The sequence below is a fragment of the Phascolarctos cinereus genome, unplaced genomic scaffold, assembly GCF_003287225.1.
Source record: "Phascolarctos cinereus isolate Bilbo 61053 unplaced genomic scaffold, phaCin_HiC Scaffold_7;HRSCAF=346, whole genome shotgun sequence".
In the NCBI taxonomy this organism is placed as follows: Eukaryota; Metazoa; Chordata; class Mammalia; order Diprotodontia; family Phascolarctidae; genus Phascolarctos; species Phascolarctos cinereus.
The window spans coordinates 89,314,947-89,336,776 of record NW_027556180.1 but is presented as its reverse complement, the minus strand read 5'-3'; the positions used below and the strand labels follow the sequence as shown (position 1 = coordinate 89,336,776).

General features: G+C 38.6%; 1 long non-coding RNA gene across 1 annotated transcript; it reads right to left on the bottom strand.

The window, feature by feature from the left end:
* Positions 1-18: 18 nt before the first annotated feature.
* On the bottom strand, positions 19-20,150 carry LOC110195622 (uncharacterized). Its single transcript, XR_002320945.2, has 3 exons — positions 19,842-20,150; positions 7,435-7,533; positions 19-1,013 (listed from the first exon to the last, which is right to left on the bottom strand). It is a non-coding gene; the product is annotated as an uncharacterized LOC110195622 (long non-coding RNA).
* Between the last annotated feature and the right edge of the window lie 1,680 nt (positions 20,151-21,830).

Genomic DNA, 21,830 nt, shown 5'->3' with positions numbered 1-21,830 from the left:
GCTGTTTTAGTAGAAAGCTAACGAAAAAGATTTTTGTTTAATGTCATGTCTATTCTGTATCACCTAACAAGACTGAACGCCAATAGTTTCTCCAGATGGTGACATACGCAGAACGTTGTGCTTGGAGTACACAGACCTCAGTTAACGAACGTCCTATCTCCACCATTTGCTAGGCAAATGTCTGAACTTTTCTGAGTCTCATTTTCTTCATCCATAAAATGGGATGTTAATACTTTCAACTTCCTACAGTTGTTGTGAAGGTCAGAGAAAATAATTTATATGTGCTCATATAGTTCCTTATACAAATGTGAGTTGCTAATATCATTCCTGTGACTGTCCTGATTAATCCCATGAAGCTGCAAAGTATTGACTATACTGGAAATCCAATCTAACAATTTCTTTAAAAAAAACAAACAGGAGCAGTTAGGTGGTACAGTGGATAGAGCACTGGTCCTGGAGTAAGGAGGATCTGAGTTCAAATCCAGCCTCAGACACATAACACTTACTAGCTGTGTAACTCTGGGCAAGTCACTTAACCCCAATTGCCTTACCAAAAAAAAAAAAAACAGTAGGCTTTCTCAGTGAGGTAGAAAGAGAAAATTCCAGGAGGTTATGGGCTTCTTTGCCAACCCATTTTCAAGAAAAACAGTCTCTATGTTCCTTTTAACAATCACCAAGAGGCATCGACCTTTTTACAACAGGCCTTGGAAAATGGCTTATAAGAAAAAACTGAATGTGTTGTTTCTTTTCAGCTTTAAATATCAGAAAGATTGCAGCATTGTGTCATACTACAGTTAAACCCTCAGAGTTTCCACTGTTTCATGATTCCCTTTCTCGGTTTCTGCCAAAAGGAGGATATGTCTGAGGACCTTGTTTCTTTTATTTTGGTTTTGGTTTCTGCTTTCTCGTCCCCTGGGTATCTTGGAGTAGTTGGAATGTGCCTTTGTCTCTGCATGTTCCTCTCCCTGTCGATCTTTTTCTCTAACAAGTACCCACTTGGTTATCCAGGAGACCTAGAAAAACAGGGATAAGAATCACATAGGATGAGAAAGTCTAGAGAGTTTGCAATTTGCTTCGGTGGAGGGAGCATCCATGTGGATGGAATCACAGATATTTTTCAAATGGTAATAATAGCTAACAAAACCCTTAGCATTTTATTTCATCTGATCTACACAACAAACTTGGGAAAGTAGGAACCAAAATATTCTAATGCCCTCTAAGAGAAGAGGCATAGGGATATCCACTATTTAATCTGTGGTTAATATGGTGTTGAAGATGAAAATATTTTTTAAAAAGTAGTGGGAGAAATAATCATTTCTTAAATATGATCTCAATTTTTTTTTCTAATTTTTCTTTACTTCAGTGACTTGTAAAGAGTGTAGTAGAAATGACACTGGATTTGAAGTCAGGGTAGATAGGTTCAAATTCCAGCTCTGCTAATGACTACAAGTCACTTACCCCTATCTGGGCCTCAATTTCCTCATCTGGAAAATAAAGGGGTTGGACCAGATAATTTCTAATACTCATCTTCCACAGAGGTGCCAAATTATTGCTCCTAAAACACAGATCTCACCATTTTATCCCTCTTTTCAAATAATTCAAATAGTTTCTTATTGCCTCTAGGAGACAATATAAAATCCTCAGCCTGACATTTAAAGCCCTCCAGAATCTGGCTCATACCTACCTTTCCAATGTGATTTCATAGTACTTCGTCCCATGCACTCTCCAGCCTATTGAAACAGACCTGTTCAGTTCTCCTCACACATTACATACTGTCTCCTTCCCTTTGCAAAAGTGGCCCTTCATGCCTAGAATGTACTCCTTCCTCCCCTCACAGAATATAAAGTCCCATGAAGTCCAGCTCAGGTACCAGCTCCTATGAAGCCTTTTGTGATTTTCCTACTGGCTATTAGCACTTTCTCTCTCTTGAGATTCCTCTGTATTTATTTACTTGTGTAAATGCTGTGTTTACCTCCTTTCTCTTAGCTGAGTCTAAACAGCTTGCAGGCTGGAATGACTTGATTTTTGGCTTTGTTTTTCCAAAGTGCCTACCTCAAAGCTGGGCACATAATAGGTACTTAATAGATGTTTATGGGATTTCTTCCAGATCTAAATCCCTTGAATATATGATCCAATGACTATCACACAAGACACATCATTTCCTGTCTTCGGGCATTTTCTCTGGCTGTTCTCCACATCTGGAATGCTCTACCTCCTCATCTCTGCCTACTCACCTCCCCAAGCTTCCTTCAATCTCCAGCTAAAATCTCACTTTCTATAAGAAGCCTTTCCCAAGGCCCTTTGGGGCCCCCAAAACTTGTGCTCTACCTCTGCTCATTCTCTCCAATTTCTTCCTAAATAATAACTTGTTTATACATAGTTGTTTGCATGTGGTTTCCCCCATCAGACTGTGTGGGAGCTCCTTGAGGCCAGGGATTAGGTGTTTCTGTTTTGTTTTAGTTTGGTTTGGTTTGAGGGAGGGGGTTTTTGTTTTCTTCTTTCTTTGTATCTCTAGCACTTAGTATATTGCCTAACACATTTGTTGTTAAGTTGTTTCAAAATTGCTCCGACTTTTTGTGACCCCATTTGGGGTTTCCTTGGCCAAGATGCTAGAATGGTCTGCCATTTGCTTCTCCAGCTTATTGTACAGATGAGGAAACTGAGGTACTCAGGGTTAAATGAACTTGCCCAGGGTCACAGAGTTAGTAATTGTCCAAGACCGGATTTGAACTCAGATCTTCCTGACTCCAGGCCCAGTGCTCTTATTCACTGTACCACCAAGGTGCCTAACACATAGTAAGCACTTAATAAATGCTTAATTTTTTTTAAGATTCAAGATAATATAAAAATCATGTTTTTCCATGGGCTCTTAAAACTAGAAAGAACATTCAAGATTATTTAGTTCAATCCTGTCCCTGACTTGAGTCTTTTCTACAACACCCATCTTGTCCCAAGAAATTCTGCCTTCCTAAACAGCCCATTCCATTGTCAGCCAACTCTAGGTGTGTGTTGTTGTGAGCCAACATCTATCTCAGTGTGATTCTCACTCCTTTCTTGTCATTTTTACTCAGTCTATTCCACAAACTGCTCTTTTTTTAATTTTTCTTTTCCATGGGTGTTTCTTTCAGCCAACTCTCTAACTATGTTGATGTTTTAGAAAAAGCCTTAAGATCAGAGCTTCCCTGGGATGGTGCCTCTATGAAGTGGGATACTGGTATGTGTTTAACAAGTGGCTCTCTGAGAAAACAAATACAGACATGAGAATACACTGGTAAATTTAATCCGCGTTATTAACACTTTATCCATTGCTTTCTTAGGTGTAGACCGGGGTGGGGAACCTGCAGCCTCGAGGCCACAGGTGGCCTTCTAGGTCCTTGGGTGCAGGCTTTTGATCAATTCCAAGTTTTACAGAACAAAATCCTTTTATTAAGGGGATTTGTTCTGCGAAGTCTGGATTCAGTCAAAGGGCCGCACTTGAGGACCTAGAGCGCCACATGTGGCCTTGAGGCCCCAGGTTCCCCACACCCAGATTCTAGGCAATCAACGAAATACTAAATCAATCCCTGATTTGCTTGCATTTGCAGATTTCCAACACGTAAATGTTTACACTGAAAATTTAACAATTGGACTCTCTAGCTGGTTTGAGCCGCCCCAGTATACTACTCCATATTCCCCTCCCCATGCATGTTTCATGGAGCAGGCATACATCCTCTGCCATAACTATTGGATAGAATGGAAGTAGCTTTTAGACAGGAATGGTTTCATTTTTTTGTCTCCATACCCCTAAAGCTTCCTTAGCACAGCGATCGGCACATAACAAACAGCATGTGCTTAATAAATACTTACTGATTTATTGCTTCCAAATGTCTCATACGTTCCTCATAGCCCAGAGTGTGAGTCCACCTCCCCAAGGCAAAATGGGCAAAATCTCATAATTACAGGACACTAAGCAGAGCTTTCATCCCCTCAAGGAAAACTGAAAAAAAGCGACCCACTCTGCAAACGCTAACCACGAAAAAATAACACGCAACTTCCTCCATGGTATCATGGGTTTCCTTGGATACTATGCCAACTAAAACCCAGAGGAAGATTTCACGAAGAGCAACCACACGTAGCTTTGGGTATTGTGGCCAGGCCCACAGACCGCCTTATACTAGGGGGATGCTGTTTCTAGACTTGAGACCAGAATGCCCATTCACGAGGGCTTAGAGACCATGAGGTATGACACCTGGGTCCCATGGAGAAGTTTCACATTCATTTCCCATTATTGCAAATGGCCATGGATTTCCAAACACAAGAGTTCTTTTTTAAGTATCCAACTCCAGAAAAATCTGATTACACTGAAACTCACTTCTATACAGTGCAATAGAAAGGCAGGGGGCATTTATTAAGCACGTACTATTTGCCAGGCACCACTTTACAAATATTATCTCATTTAATCCTCATTATAACTCCTGAAGGTAGGTGCTATTATTATCCCCATTTTATGGTAGAGTAAATTGAGGCAGACAGAAATCAAATGACTTGCTTAGGGTCACATAGCTAGTAAGCATCTGAGGCTGGATTTCAACTCAGCTCTTCCTAGTGCCCTATCCTAATCTTGCCCTAGAAACTTGCCAACTGTATGTCCCTGAGAAAATCACTTCACCTTTCTGAGGACCAATTTTTTCCTCTTTGAGATGAGGGGGTTGGATGTGATGACCGCTGAGGTCCCTTCCTGCTCTCAGTCTATGCTCGCATTATCCTATGATTCTCTGATTTAGAATTAAAAGACCCTCTAGTTCTGGATCTGTAATTCTCTGACCTGGGTTACATCTATATACATTACAAAGGAGAAAGGAGAAATTCCTCATGTCACCATGGTAACTCCTTCCCAAATCTTACGGGAATACTGGTTTTGTTTTTAATATGACGTATAAAAAAACAAAGAATGAAAGTTCAGGCCAAAGACTTCCATTGTGAGTAAAACTCACATGATTCATAACTGTCTGCTCACAGAAAGTCAACCATTAGCTCGGTGTTTTCTAAACTTTATGTATCAATGTCTTGCTTTAAAAAGAAAAAATCTTAGCAGCTCCCACTACCTTTTTCATAAAACAATCATGAAAATATTTTTTCTAGCTCACGTTTTATTCAAATAAAATTAAGAATTTTTTATAATTGCATAACAACATTAGAATTTTAATATATAATAAAATATATAATATGCCCAGATATTTATTGATGAAAATCTTTTAAAATGTTCATATCTATAGGGTATAGAATATGAACATAATTATATTAATTATGTACTGATGTATTAATTAATTATGTAAGTATATAATTGTGTATTAATAATATAATGAGTGGGCTTGTCTTTCAGCACAGTTTCTTGAAACATATCACACTAATATTCATAATTTTTAATATGTTTTATCAAAGTATTTTCTCTATATGAGTGAAATGACAGGTCTAGGCTCCATCCCCTCATTTATTGAAGTGATAAAAATTTTACTAAAATTGTATGACATTTTATTTATGTGAAATGAGATTTCCTTCTACAATTATTATAGAAGAAAAAAATCAGTATAACTAATCAATACATCATAAAAATCTGAAAATATGTGAGCTTCCCATCTCAGCAAAGGGGTGGAGCGGGAGATAATAATTATAAAGAAAAACATTAATTTTATTAGTAGTTTTAAAAGAATTATGTCTACATGAACTGATGCAGAGTGAAGTAAGCAGAACCAAAAAGCCAATATATACAATGACTACAACAATGTAAATAGAGAGTAACCACACACACACACACACACACACACACACACACACACACATCAAAATTAAAAGTGAATTTTGCAAAATTTTAAAGAACCAGTATGACTTGAAAGGAGATGAGAAAATGTTCCCACTCCACCCCTTTGCTGAGATGGGAAGCTCACATATTTTCAGATTTTTATGATGTATTGATTAGTTATACTGATTTTTTTTCTTCTATTTTTGTCTTTTAAAATATTATTTATTATATGGCATGGCTCTCTGAGAGAAAGGGAGAGATATGAGGGGATGGTAATGTAAAAGAAACTATAGTAATATAATATTATTATTATTAATAAGTAATTAATTAAAATAAGTAATACAATAAAATATGAATATTTTAATATAAAAATCTATGATAATGTAAAACTATAGTAACATATAAAATAGATCAATAAAAACTTACTTAACTATGGTAATATTAAAAAATCTCAGTTTTTCATTCATAATTCTTGATACAATCAAGTTATTCTGTGAGGTATATAACATGTCCAGATACTTTTTTTTTTCATTTTTTTTTGTGAGGCAATTGAGGTTAAGTGACTTGCCCACAGTCACACAGCTAGTGACTGTCATATGTCTGGCCGGATTTGAACTTAGGTCCTCCTGCCTCCAGGGCTGGTGCTCCATCCACTGCAACACCTAGCTGCCCCCAAAGAGGCTCATTTTAAACTAATCTTTGGTATCATGAGCCTATGTTGATTAAAGGTGGCAGTGATGTGCCCTTATTGCAAAATGGCATGTACCTACTCATATTTGACCTTGTTTTCACATCTTATTTAATTATTATTGCACTTTATTCACTTACATATTGAACGCTTACACATGTATATGTTATCTTCCACAAATATAGAAGGTAAGCTCCTTAAGGGCAGGAAATATTTCAGATTTTTTTTTAACTTTAGTGCCTAGTACAATTCCTAGCACTCAATAGAACCTCGATAAATGTTTATTGATTAGCAACTAATGTTGTCGATTTGAGCAAGAGTTGTACCAAAAAATTCAATAATTTCCCATAGCTTTGAGCCCTCTAAGAGAATTTTGTGCCCTACCCTATGGCAGCATGCCCTACTGTTTGGAAAATTTTTCATTGGCAGATGAGGTTCAGAGGTACAGATTCTGCATGCAAGATCTTGGACTTTAGAGCTTAAAGGTATCATAGAAATGCTGTAGTCCAACCCTTTCATGTTACAGATGGGGAAACTGAGACCCAGGGAAGTGAGATGATTCACTCAAGATCCTACAGATAGGAAGTAACAGAGAAAGATTCAAACCCAGGTCTTCAGATGCCAAAATCAGTGCTCTTTCTATATAAAACTGCCTTCTTATGTAAGACTACCTGCCTCAAATAGAAAATGTTACTGAAAGACTACCCTTGAGAACGTGTGCCTGCCAGCCTCAGTCTGACCCACAAACTTGGTATTCTCCAAAATGCCATCTATGTGACCTAGGCCTAGATTCAATTCAACCGGGTTATTCTGGCTTGAAGTGGATTTTCTTGTACTTACCTAAGTTGGACTTTCATCCCTAGGACATGAGCCAGAACTGAACTGATGTTTCATCATCCCTTATAATATCAGATTGAAAAGTAATATATAATAAGTTCTGTGAGGGCAAGAACCATCTCCTTTTTACCTTATCATATCCCTTGGCAGGTGAGTGGTACTTTGCTTATAACAGGCATTCAATCCAATATTCATTAAACGTCCACTATGGGTCAGGTACTGTTTGGCACTAGTGATAAGACAAAAAGACAAAAAATGAAGTATCCCTGCTATCAAAGAGCTTATAGTCTATTAAATGCAAACAGTTTATAGATGTAAATCTTGTTGGAAGAGCCAACCTTGGGCTTTGCAGGAGCCATTGATGTTTTTTTTTCAGTAGCTATAAACAATGCAAAAGGATGTCAAAAGAGCTTCATCCTTTTCTGGGCAAGGCCATTGGGGTTAAGTGACTTGGCCAGGGTCACACAGCTAGTAAATGTCAAATGTCTGGTCTTTGAACTGAGGACCTCCTGACTCCAGGGCCAGTGCTCTATCCGCTGCACCACCCAGCTGCCCCAAAAACTTTACCTTGTAGGTATTTCACGTCCTTTGTGAACTGGAAACATTGGCAAATGGCTAAATAAATTGTGGTACATGCATAGGGTGGAATACAATTTTGCCACAAGAAATGACAAGCATGAGTAATATAGAGAAGCATAGAAAGACTTCTGTAAAGTGATGCAAAGTGAAGTAAGTAGAACCAAGAATTCATGACTACTACAATGTACATGGAAACAGCAGCCCCAATAGACACTGAATACAGCAAAACTATATAGAATAACCATGGCCTCAAAAATACTTCTCCCCTCCCCTTTACAGGGGTCAGTCTCTGTGGGCATGGAATATTGCATAAAACATAGATTTTTTTTTCAGTGTCTGATAGGTTTGGTTGAATTTTTTTTCCTCTTCTTTTTCTTTTTTACATTTTTTTTAGAAGGGCTTGGACTCTTCATGGAAGGGATAATTGACATTGTTAGGCAAGCAGTTTCCTAACATCCCACTCAATCCCACTTACACCCCAGAGAGCATATCAGCATTCTGCCTTCTCAAAGAAAGGGAGTGGGGTAGAATTTTCTACCTAGAATGTTAGCGTTAATAAAAGACCCCAGTGACCATGTAATCCAACCCCCTCAATTTACAGATAAATAAATAAAGGCCCAGAGAGGTAAAATTATTTACTCAATTCCATAAGTGTCAGAGTCAGAATTTGAGCCCCCATCCCTGGATCCCAGGACCAGTGCTCATTCTACCTTCCCATGCTGCTTCCTTATTTATGCCAAAATTTCCCAAATGCTGTTCTAAAGGGATCCATTAGTTGGAAGCTGGTCCATAAAGCTTTCATTACCAAAGGGCCTTCTTAGAATCTAGAACCTGAAAAAAAGGAATTCTTGAGATGGACAGCTAGGTGGTACATTAGATAGCTCTTCAGGCCTGGAGTCAGGAAGACATGAGTTCAAATCCAGCCTTGACACTTTGCAGCTGTGTGACCTTGGACAAGTCACTTAACCACTGTTTGCCTCACTTTCATCTAGTGGAAAAATGGAGATAATACCAGCTTCTACCTACCAGGGTTATTTTGAGTGTCAAATGAGACAATAATTATAAAGTGCCTGGCACAGAGTAAACTCTCTCTATATATTAGCTATTATTATTGACAAGGTAGGTTACAATCACATTCATTGGAGTTGGTGTAACCATGCTCTAATTCTCAAGTAGTTCTTGGGCATGAGGGAGTAGGGACTTACCACACATCTAAGGTAGGTGGGGTAGCTTGTGGTTCCTGGACATGGGCTATGGCCCAGGTATAAGAATGAAAATCAAATAAGTTTCCATAATGGAATAACATTTACATGTAATTGCCTTCTTCATGAATATTTAGCAGTCAGAAAGTTATCTCCCATAGCACAATAAAGACTGTTTTCCCATAGCAGAATAGACCAATTCCTACAATGTCAATGTTATTCAGCAGAGGTTTCTGGGGACTACAATGCCCCAATATAACAGGTTATTACTTCATCCCACAGCCCTCCCCCTCAAGAGAAAGAGCCAAAAACTTTCTTCCATGGGAAGAGATACCACCTGGTACTTCATACCAAAGTATAAAGGTAGTAGGTACACTGTAGGAAAAAGGCCTCTTAATTCAGAGTCATAAATCTCGAGTGGAAATGCCTGTTCTGGGTGAGATCCTATTACCTATGTGACCCAGGGCAAATCACTCAACCTTTCTGAGCTTCAGTTCCCTCATTCACAAATGAGAAGATTAAACTTGATGCACCTTCAGGTTCCTTTCTATAAATAGGATTGACCATCCAACATGAGAGTTTTGAAAAAATTATTTGAGTTATCAAAGTTGAAATATTTGAGTAACCCATCACAGCCCCTCCCCCACCCAAGTCTTTGGGTTTACTTGAACTATATTCAATTCTGGGAATAGCCTCCAAAATCATATTTCTCTTTGAATTTCCATGTCCTTGTTCAGAGTTTACTCTGGGAAATGATATTGATATAGGTCACATCTGATTCTCCTCAGATGCAGGTAAAACAGTACCCAGCTCCTCTATAAACACACAAAATAAATGTATGTATGATTAATAAAATAAATATATAAGATAGCCTTTATTTCATGCTATAGGAAAAAAAAAACAGAAAACACATGAAAAAAATTCGAAGTACTTCATAGATTAGAAATACAAAATACTCCTTCATCAGCAAATTCCTCCTTTCCCTAGTGCTCCATAAAAGTACTCAGCCTTATCAAACTACCCTGAAAGCTTGGACTCCCGTTGGAAGAGAAGTTTTCTTGGCATTGTTAAACAAACAATTTCCCAACATTCCAGTTAATCCCACTTACATCCCAGAGATCTATACCAGCATCTTGCCTTATGGTACTACCCTGAGATTTTAGACTCCATTGGAAGACAAAAGAAATTGAGGTTGTTAGCTGGTCTATCTCCCAACATTTTGCTGAGTTCTATTTTCACCCAAAGACCCACATAGGCATCCATCCTTATGTTGCACAAGCTGAGGGCATGATTCATTCCTGAATTCTCCAGGAAGGAAATTGTATTTAGGGTTGCTAGGAATACAAATATTTCCCAACAGATCCATACTGTCCAAATACTCACAGTAATAGGGAGGCAAAGTCTAAATCTTTTCTTCGCCCATATTAAGTCTTTTGCTGTTCCTACTAGCTATGGGGGCCGCATGTACAATCCTCTCCTCACCCCAAGAGGCTGCCCAAGAAGTCCTCTTCTTTCTTTGAAAGGGTTAATCCCTAATCTACCAAACTTGGAAATGCTACTGAAGTAACACTTGGGCTCATATTTCCCGGGACCTACCCCATCCTCTATTCAAAAGGCTCAAATTCAGGACTTCTCAACCTTTATCTGCAAAGCTAGAGGTTAGGCATCCTCTTGGAACAACTTGGACCATATGGTTCTCTTATACATGTCCATGTGGGTAAGGGTATGTGTGCTTCTACCAATGCCTCCCCAGGGCTGAGTCCAGGAACTTCTTTTGGGGGCCACATGGGTGTATGATGCACACGCTATCACAGAATAAGAGCACATGCAACTTCCAAGGCATGGAATGCCTTGCAATGTCCCAATGCATTAATCAATGGCTTCCAGGGAAAAGGAAGAGAAAGGAGGAGAATTCTCAGGATCCAGGGCTACTCTTAGTTTTGTTGCTATCTCAGGATATCACAGACCTAGGCAAAAAGGGCAAAACCTTGAATGCAAACTCCCTTATGCATGCTTAGCACAAAGGGTATAGCTGTTCCCACTATACTGAGTCCAGAGCAGTTTGAGTGGGCATGTTTACACCCATCACATGGAGATACAATAAAAGTCTGAAACAAAGGCTCACCTCTGCAAATTCATAAGAGTTGATCAGGGAACTCTCCTATTCATCCATCACCCTTTTGGATCCAAAAAATTCAAATTGGCCAGATAGTTTCATAAGGAAGTATGGGTTAGAAAACTCACTTCTCCTGTATATTCTCATTTATAAATCAATTAAATTTTTATCTCCAAGGCACTGTGCTTACTATTTTTCATTTGTATAATAACTTTGATGATGTCAGCAAATAGAAAAGGCAATGTAGCTAATGAGAGCTAGCTGACAGGGAAAGGGAATAACTCTGGCCAATAGCCTCGAAGACTGCATCAGCTTTTCTTCCCATGCTAAGGCTGCCTGTAATCAATAAATAAAAGTTAAGAGAAGCAGGGTTTTCACTACTGAAACTGGTCTAGATATCCTTACTATTACAAGTGAGAACTTTGGGAAGAGGCAATAAAGAAGAGGAATTGAGGCAAGACTTATAAGATCAATGCAACAATTTGCTGAGGATGGTCTGGATCTCCTTGAGAAAATGTATTTGTGCATGTGTGTGTGTGTGTGTGTGTGTGTGTGTGTGTGTGTGTGTGTATGATTAAATGCATTGTTCCAGAGCCAGGACACAGATTCCATCATCTGGAGAAGTAGGCAATGATGACTTGGATCCTAGGTTCCCCTTAAAGCTACATTTCTGACTGCATGGGCTGAGTCCATTCCCCCCTGTTGGGGTCGCCAGGTCATAAGAGGTAAATCTTTAAGGAAAATGTTAAAATTGGGAGGTGATGGCCAAAAAAAAGAAAATAGCTGAGATATTTCCTTCCCTTAGGCAGCTAGTTGCTATAGTAATAAGTTAGGTAGCACAGTGGATAGAGCCCTGCATATGCAGTTAAAAAGATCTAAGTCCAAATACAGCCTCAGACACTTACTTACTAGCTGTTTGACTTTGCACCCTTCATGTGTTTCAGTTCCTTCAACTGTGAAATGAGTAGTCATAATAGCACCTACCTCTCAGGGTTGTTTGAGGATCAAATGAGATCATATCTATAAAGCACTTAGCATAGTGCCTGGAACATAGTAGGCACTTAATAAATTTTTGTTCCCTTCTCTCCTTTCCCCTTCATTTTTATCATTTTCAGTTTCAGACTTGATTCTATTTTTGAATATTTAGAAGCATTTTCTCAAATCTGTCCACCAGAAGAGCACTTCCACTTGAGAGATTTGTGGATGATTCACCCATTTGTTAGTGACTAAATGGAGAACTCATTGAAAAAGCAACACAAAACTATCTCCAGTTTAAGGATAAAGTCTCTTCTATCTCTAAATCTCTGATCCTAAGATTTTGCTTACAATTTGCAAAAGCAACGACAGAGTGCCTAATGGTCACCTGATCTAGTAGAGAGAGAGGGCTAGACTTAGAATCAAAAAGACCTGGATTCAAGTCCAACTTTCATCAAATGTTAGCTGCTTGAAGCACTTACATTCTATATGGCCCCAAACAACTAAGTTGATCCTTGTATCCTATGGATGAGTTAATCTGCAGGAATAGAGAAAATAGTCAAAAAATCTAGACTCAAAAACAAACAAGCAAAAGCAACCGTCCAGGTACCTTGTCAAAAAAAAAATTTCAGATTTGTCTCACATAACTTCTTAACACTAGAAGGTCTGAAATTTAAGAATACTTTGAAGGTCCGAGCTGTATCAATTGCCATAATGCTTTTTTTAATCCACTGAGGAAAAAAAAAAAGAGATAGTAGGATGAATATGTTTATTTCAAAGCAAAATTATAATTTTATGTAAGCATTTTATATAAGATTATGTAAGTATGAAGTAATACTCGTCATCCTTCTAGTGTTAATTAGCCCAAGATGACTCATAGTAGCCACTGTTTCTCTTTCTAAATGCTCACAAACCATCTATTTAATAATCTCTCCAGGAATTTTCCTGTGAACTAACACCAAGCCCACAAGCCTAAGGTTTACGGAATTCACCTCATCCCCTTTTCCAAAACTGAGACCATGTTTGCCAGTTTCTACAGTCTTCCACCAACTATCCTATTCTCCACAATTCTTCAAAAATCGCCAAGTGTGGTTCAGTATTTACGTTAAGTTCTCACAGCATTGCTCTGCTCAATTGTTTCAGGCCAGAGGACTTGAACTCTTAGAATTTCAAGGCATTCTGTTACTCATATATTTTTGACTACAATTATTCTTTATCTGTGTTTTTTCTACGTTTTTCCAATCGGAAAATCATTCTCCTTGATAGAAAATATGAAAGGCAAATAATAGTTAAATCATTAAGTTTTCTCTCCATCATCTGATCACATTACACCTTTAGCTCCAAACAGGGGCAATCCACTTCCTTATTCCTCCTCTTGCTCCAGGTCTGTTATAAAAAGTCCTGTTTATTTTCCCCATTTTTTGTTTGCCTCATTTCTTTTGGCTCATTGTCCTGATACTATTCCTGATAGCATTCATAAATCCATAAAACTCTTACTGTTTTTCTCCTGTTACTATCTTAAGTGCATGTTTTTTTAAATATGAACTCAACCATTAAGATCCTTGTAAAGTTACGTTAGTGACTTTAGCTAGCTCCTTCTCTTCTTCATTGACTTCCTTTGCAATTGAATCATCAGTATTTCATTTTCAAGGATTTTTCATCCTTCTTAAGTCTGGCCTACAGAGTACTTGCATCGCACTTCCACCTCTTTAGAATCCCTTGTTGCCTTCAAAATGTTTTTCAAACTACACTTCCTTTTTTTAAATTTTTTTTGGCAATTGGGGTTAAGTGACTTGCCCAGGGTCACACAGCTAGCAAGTGTCAAGTGTTTGGTCTGAGGCCAAATTTGAACTCAGATCCTCCTGACTTCAAGGCCGGTGCTTTATTCGCTGTGCACACTAGAAACTAAACTTTCTACATGAAAGTTATCCCAATTGTCACCAATTACCCTCAGTTGCTAGTGCCTTTCCCCCAAATATTACATTGTATTTACTTTTATGTATATCATATATTGTTATTTATATGCATATTGTCCCCTCTAATAGATTGTGAACTTCTTGAAGATAAGGACTGTTTTATTTGTCTTTGTGTGTGTATATACACATATATATGATATATATATACACATATATGTATGTACATATACATATATGTGTATATATGCACACATTATACATATATACATTCATATATATATGTGTATGTGTATATATATATATAGTACACACACGTGGTAGGTATGTAACAAATGTTTGGTGATTGAGGGAGTGATAAGAGTCCATGAAATAACATCTATTTTTTCTCTTAATTTTTTGAAATCTACTTTACTAAAACCAAGGATGCAAATCCAAGCATATACAACATTCTCCTTCTTGACTCTCAAGAATTCTAGAACAATAGAGTCACAGTCTCTGAAAGTTCCTATCACTTCCACTTTGCCAATTGCATTTGGAGTGCTAATAGTTAAATTGATGCTTTTAGATTATCTGAAAAGCTATGTGATTCTTATCAGCTTGTCCCTTTTCTGCCACTGTCACTATCACCAAAGAAACAGAATGAGAACACACAGAACTGAGAGCCATATTGCATTTTCCTACATACATGGTGGCCAAGATCAAAGAATTCATCACCTTACTGACCAGTCTACTGGTGATGACCCTCTCCATACTTAGCTAGGCTGGTCCTTGGAATATAGACCATTAATTGTCAGAGCTAGTACTTTGATATGATACAGTCTTCAAGAACCCAGGGTCACCTCCACTCCACAGTGAGGCATTGGAGTAAAACTTTGTGGAGGAGCTTTAGGAGATAAAGCAATAAACTCTTGACTAGGATTGGAATGCATTTTATCATGGGTAAGAAGAATGTATTTGGCTGTAGACTTACTGATTGATCAAGTGGCTTGAAATAGAAAATGGAAGAGAGAAAAATGACCAGATACAATTTTAAACCCAGATCTGATAGAGGACCTCAAAGAAGGATCAGAGGTCAGATGAGATAATCGGGGATGCAAACAAGATGTCAAAAACTGGAAACAATCTGAGACCTAAAGCTAGAAGAACTGGATAAAAGATATGATAAGCTTGAGAGGAATGGGGAAGATAGAGAGGATGTTCTGCAGCCTCAAGTATCATTCTCTGGCCTTCTTTTAACAAAGTTTTAGCAGGCTAACCATGCTACATTGAGCATGCTTACAAGGACTAGTTTGAAAGCATGAGAACCAGATCAGGATGATTCTGGGGCCCGCAGGTAGTTCGCTTTTCTGCCCTAGGCTTTATACTAGAAGGCAAGGTAATATACTGAGTCATCTCAGTTCAGAAAGATATGAATTCAGATTACACCTCTGACGTTTACTAGTTGTGTGGATCATGGGCAAGTGACAACCTCACACAACCTCAGTTTCCTCATCTTTGAAATGGTACTGTTTTTACTTGCTTCGAATGAGATAATGTACGCAAAGCATTTTGCAAACCTAAATACTCTTTAAAAACACCTGCAATTATGATAGTTTCCACTGATACTTTTGAGATTACCCTTGCACAAATCGCCAGAAACTGGTAGCAGTCAGTGGACTTGGTGAATCTCTTGGGCACTCTCAAACTCAAGCCATATGGAAATTTTACTTCTCAACTGTACATGTGAGGTGTGCATATGTGAATGCCTCTGTATCTCTTCATAATGGAGTCACCGGCTACTTGACACACCTCTTTTTTTTTTCTTTGTAGGCGATCGAGATTAAGTGACTTGCCCAGGGTCACACAGCTAGTAAATGTCTAAGGCCAGATTTGAACTCAGGTTCTCCTGACTCAGGGCCAGGGATCTATCCACTGCACCACCTAGCTGCCCCTAGACACACCCCTTAAATATTCTGGCAATCATTAAATTGTAAGCTCCTAGAGGGCAGGAATTATCTTTTGCCTCTTTTTGTATCCTCATGCTTAGCACAGTGCCTGGGACATAGTAGGTGCTTAATGTTTATTGACCGATTTAATTGGTTGGCACATTTGAACTGGGCCGTATTGTTTTATAGGCATAGGATGCTGGCTCTTTCTCAGATTATATAATCACCTCCCCCAGAAAGAACCTCCCATCACTTATGTAACTCCTTCCCTTTCTCCTCTGTGTCACATTCTTCCACTCATTGGCCTCTTGAACCTTGTCCTAAATCCCCTCTGACTTCTGAGAATCTTTAGCTTCCTGACTCCCTTCTTCAATAATTTATTCTCCCCTGTCAAGGCACTCTTCATCCTCTTTAATGAACCTGACTCTAGGGAGACATTCCTCTGGCTCACCCTCCTCTCTTGACCTTCTCCTTCAGCGAGGAAGCCAGCTTGCCTCTAACGCAGCCAGCTGCTGATTTCCTCCGGCAGAAAGACAAAAATAGCACAATCCCCACAGGACGCTGGGCCCTCCTAGTCTTCATGCCTCCTGATATAGAAAGGCCTAGGGCTAACGTCTTTAGGGGCTTTGAGTGGGCCACTACTCGGAGCTGCTGGCTCCTGAGAGGATGGACATCTATGGCTCCATATTTTTTACGTATCCAGAAGGTCTCTTCATTTTTCATACCGTTTCATCCTATCTCAGACTAAACTGGCCAGACTAAACTCTACTATGTCCCTCCTTTGTGGCCTCTCCCCGCCTCCCACTCCCTTCTCTGATCCCTTTTGTTGTGTGTGTTTTCTCCCATTAATGCATTGATAGAGCCCAGACCTGGAGTCAGGAAGACCTGAGTTCAAATGTGGCCTTACCAGCAGTAAGATCCTGGCAAGTCACTGAAGCATCTTTTGCCTCAGTTTCCTCATCTGTAAAATGGAGATAATAATAGCACCTACCTTCCCGGGTTGTTGTCAGCATCAAATAAGATAATAATTGTAAAGCGTTTAACACAGTGCCTGGCCCATAGTAAATGTTAACCATGATGATGATGATGATGGTGATAATCCTTTCGGACAGGAACTGTTTTTGTTTCTGCTTGTATCTGTACATAGTAAGCACTTAATAAATACTCATTGACTGACTTACATAAGTATCATGCACTTACTGTCTACTAAATTAGTGCCTTGGTAGGTACGAGGATGTAAAGGTACAGGTAGGTGAATGTGGTTTCAATGTCAAGGCCAAATGTAGTCCCTATAGATCCCTGGATGTGGGAATTCAGAACATCGGTATCATGGCATTATGAGCTAGAAGAGATTTTAGAAGTAACCTCACCCAAGACCATTGTACAGAGAAGAAAACAGAGGAACAAAGAGATAAAATCATTGTGTCATTAGTGAGGGGCAGAGCCATGATATAAACCCAAGCCTTCTGATGTCAAATTACCTTACTTATCTGCCATAGTACACTGATTTATAATCAGCTCTCTTTCTCTGGAGATCTTCCAATGTTTTCTAGTTTTTTTCTTGTTTGTTTCTTTATTTGGCCTGGATAGAAAACCTCCAAAGTCCCAATTGCCTAACACATATCTAGTAATATTTTTTAAAATAAGGACAGTATTGTGCTTTGTAATTCTTAGCCCCAAGACTCAACATTATCATTTATTCACGACAACCAGACAGCCTCACATACTCAGTATGTCACTTGAACGTAGATTTAGAGCTGGGAGAAAAAAAAGCCACAGAGGTTATCTAGTTAAACCTCCTCATTTCATAAATAAGGAAACTGAGATCCACAGAGGTGACCCTCTAAGGTTCCTCTTTATACAAGGAAGTGGCCAAGGCGGGTGAATCCTACCCACTTGAATCCCACAAGGTCCTCTGATACCAAATCCCATCTTCTTTCGACTGTACCACTAAATCCAAAACACTTTACCCAACCAGTACACCATGTTGTCGTGTTGATATGTTCTTCTTCTTTTTTTTATAATTGTTAAAACCATTAAAACTGTCACCATAGAAGTCACCAAATGATCATATCTCTATATTGCAGATCAATGCAGAAGCAAGGCATTAAATATCTAGTGATGAGCTCTAATCCCTCTGGTCCAATCCAGTGGCATTAGTTAAGAGCCTCCTATGCGCACAATGAGTAGCTTAACAGTACAGTGGATAGAGTGCAGGGTCTGAAGTTAGGAAGACATCTCCCGGAGTTCAAATCTGGCCTCAGACACTTACTAGCTATGTGACTCTGGGAAATCACTTAGCCCTGTTTGCCTCAGTTTCCTTACCTGTAAAATGAAGGAAATGGCAAACCACTCCAGTATCTTTGCCAAGAAAACCCCCAGATAGGGTCATGAAGAGTTGGACACAACTGAAAAATGACTTAACAAAAACAATATGGGCACAAAGGAATCAGGAAGAGCTAGACAGACAGAATAAATAAGTTAGTTCAGGGATTTTTTATGGAAAATAGGTTCATTGTAGAAAGTTGAAAAGGTCTAGGATTATCTTCACTAGATCTAAGGCACCTGGTTTAGAAGGGATTTCTTACACTCCCAATACCTGGAAGCAAATACATTGAAGAATGATTGAGATAAGGATATAACAAGAGTTGCCTTCAAAGACAAAAAGGAAGTGGAGTATAGTAGAGGACCTGGGTAGCATCCAGTTCTCCCCTACCTCAGCAGAGGACAAAGGAGTTCAAATTTACAGACAGGAAATAGGCATTAAAAGAGTCCTCTCAATGAGAAATGGTGAACTAGGTCAGCCAAAGAGTCTGTGGAGCCTCCTTTTATAGAGAGCTTCAGGAATGAAACACCAGTTTTGGATAAAGACAGCTCAAATACTGGCTTCAGAAAAAGAAAGCTCAAAACTCTCTAGAAGCAGAGGAATTCAGAGACTCAGTGATGAAAAAAGAAAAGTAGGACTATGGGGCAAGTCATTGTACCTGTCTTTGTTACCTCATATGTAGAATATGGACCCTGGACTAATCAATAATAGATGATATTTAAGAGGCCATAACTAAACAAGGGATAGAGAAGATCAAAAAAGATATAATGAACAATTTTTGATTATATAAAATTAAAAGTTTTTGCACAAACAAAACCAATGCAGGTAAAATTAGAAGGGAAACAGGTAGATGCGGGCAAATGTTTAACAACTGGCTCTCAAAAATGGATGCATGGCAGACTTTTAAGTTGAATCTGCATCATTAATATTTTTCCCATCACATTCTCAAGTCTAGAGTACAATCAACAAAGCAGTAAATCCAGCCCTGATTTGCAGTGTTTGCCAATTTTCAAGGTGTAAATGCTCATACTGAAAACTCCATAATTGGTTCTTGTGAGCCAGTTCAAGCACGGAAACAGGGGTAGGGGAGGAATCTTTGCAGCAAATTTTTTCTGATAAAAGTCTCATATCTAAGACATATAACAAATAGATTCAAATTAATAGTACAAAAGCCATTTATTCCCCAACTGGTAAATAGACAAAGCATATGAAGAGCTTTCAAAAGAAGAAACACAAGCTATCAACAAGTACAAGCAAAAAATGCTCTAATCACTAATAATTAGAGAAATGCAAATTAATGCAGTTCTGAAGTTCCACTTCAGACCCATCAGAGGCAGCCAGGTTGTGCAATGGAGAGAGCATTAAACTTAGAGTCAGGAATAAAAAGGAGTTTGTATCCAGCCTGAGACACTTACCAGGGCCTGACTCTGGACAAATCACTCAACCTTTCTTTTTCAATGTCCTTATCTGTAAAAAAGGAGATAATAATAATACCTACCTTCATTGGTTGTTGTGAAGGTCAAATAAGATTGTGTGTGTAAAGCATTTTGTAATAAATGTTAGCTATATTACCAGATTAGTAAAAATAAAAATGATAATAAAAGAAAAATGCCAAGTGTTGAGTCTGTGGGAAAACAGGTACACAATGAACTGTTGGTAGAGCTGTGAACCAGTCCAACTCTTCTGGAAAGCAATTTGAAACTAGGTCCCCCAAAATCAATAAGCTGCTACCCAGAGATACCACTGCTGGGTATACACTCCAAAGACATCAAAGAAAGAGGAAAAGGAACCATAGGTTAAAAATATTTATAGCAGCTCTTTTTGTAGTAGCAAAGAACTGGAAACTAAGGGGGTTCCCGTTTTGAGGAGGAAATGGCTGAACAAGTTATGGTCTATGAGCGGAATGGAATGTTATTGTACTACAAGAAGTTATGAAATAAATGGTGTTAGAGAATGAACGCAGGCTTCCGAGAAGACCTGTATGAACTAATGATACAGAGAGAAATGAGCAAAAGCAGAATTTATACAATAACAGTATTATAAAGAAAAACCACTTTGAAAAATTTGAGAGTTCTTATCCACTCATTTCACTCTTATCCATTCAACATGACAACTCTGTTTCTAGAGAATTGATGATAAATTTTGGGACCTACCTCTTAAGGAAGAAGTGATGAACTGAAGATGCAGAATGCGACATACATTTGGGGAGCATAGTCAATGTGGGAATTTTTTTTTTATTATGTATATTTTTCACTAGAGAAAGAAATGCAAACCATTCCAGTATCTTTGCCAAGAAAATCCCATGGACAGCATTGGTGTGATAAGGTTCAAGTGGTCACAAAGAATCAGACAGCATTGACTGACTCAACAATAACAACAACAATGTATATTTGTAACAAGAGTTTCATTGTTTTGGTTTTCCAAAAGGCAGTATGGGAGGTGGGAGAATAGGGTAAATAAGAAGCCTTCCCACCCCCACCCTCCCTACACACACACACACAACACACACACACACACACACACCACACACACACACACACACACACACACATACACGAAAGGAGGGTTGGTTTTTGTTTTTTGTTTTTTTAATAGAGAAAAAAGAATAGAAGGAAGGTCAGAGAAGTGGCCACCTTTGAAAGCTACAGTTTGATCTTATCACACACTTTAAAAGAAAAGCAAATTATACATAATAGAGACCTGAAGCTTCATATGCAAACTTTTTCTGCCCTTTGTACAAAGGCCCATCCTATTTGGTATTTAAATTCAAAATAAAATATAACCCATGTTTCAAGCCTGAGGCATTTGTAAAATACTTCATGACTCCATGAGGAGTGGAAATGGGGCAGGAGTTTTGGAGAAGAGATTTTCTTTTTTATTACTGCTTGGGAGGAGAGCAAACATGGTCCCAAGCCTTCTTTAAAGACAGACCTATGCAAAGAAGAGCACAGATTTTGGAAGACAGCTGTGTAAGGGAAAGCAGACTTCTCAACATGTCCTTGATTTCCAGCTCCCCTTCGGTGACATTGGGGCCTCTCTGAGCTGAGATAATCTTGATTCCAAAGTGGGAGAGTTCATTTACTCTATGTATATCCTAATCTGTATCATTTCTCTGACTTCTGTTTGCTATCTGCTTGGATAAATGGGTTTAGTCACTATTTGTGATAATCTTGTGTAATTAGCATCTGGTGGGAAAGAGTCAAGCAGTTAGATATAAGCTTTCTCTTTAAAAGGTAAGGACTAGAAAGAAAAAATAATAATACAGTAATCATTCCCCTATACTAGCAATTAAAGGGACAGGGAGATATAATTCTAGTATGGTACCCTTCTTCCTCAGAGTACAAGTGATCAGCCACTGCCGACCATTGTCTCTTCTCTCTCTCACATCCAGGCAGGAATCAAAGTCTCCAGGGGAGAGAACTGGACAGGATTCTTTGTCTCTCTGTGAGCCACATTTAGATAACCCAGGTGAATGTGTGGGTATGGG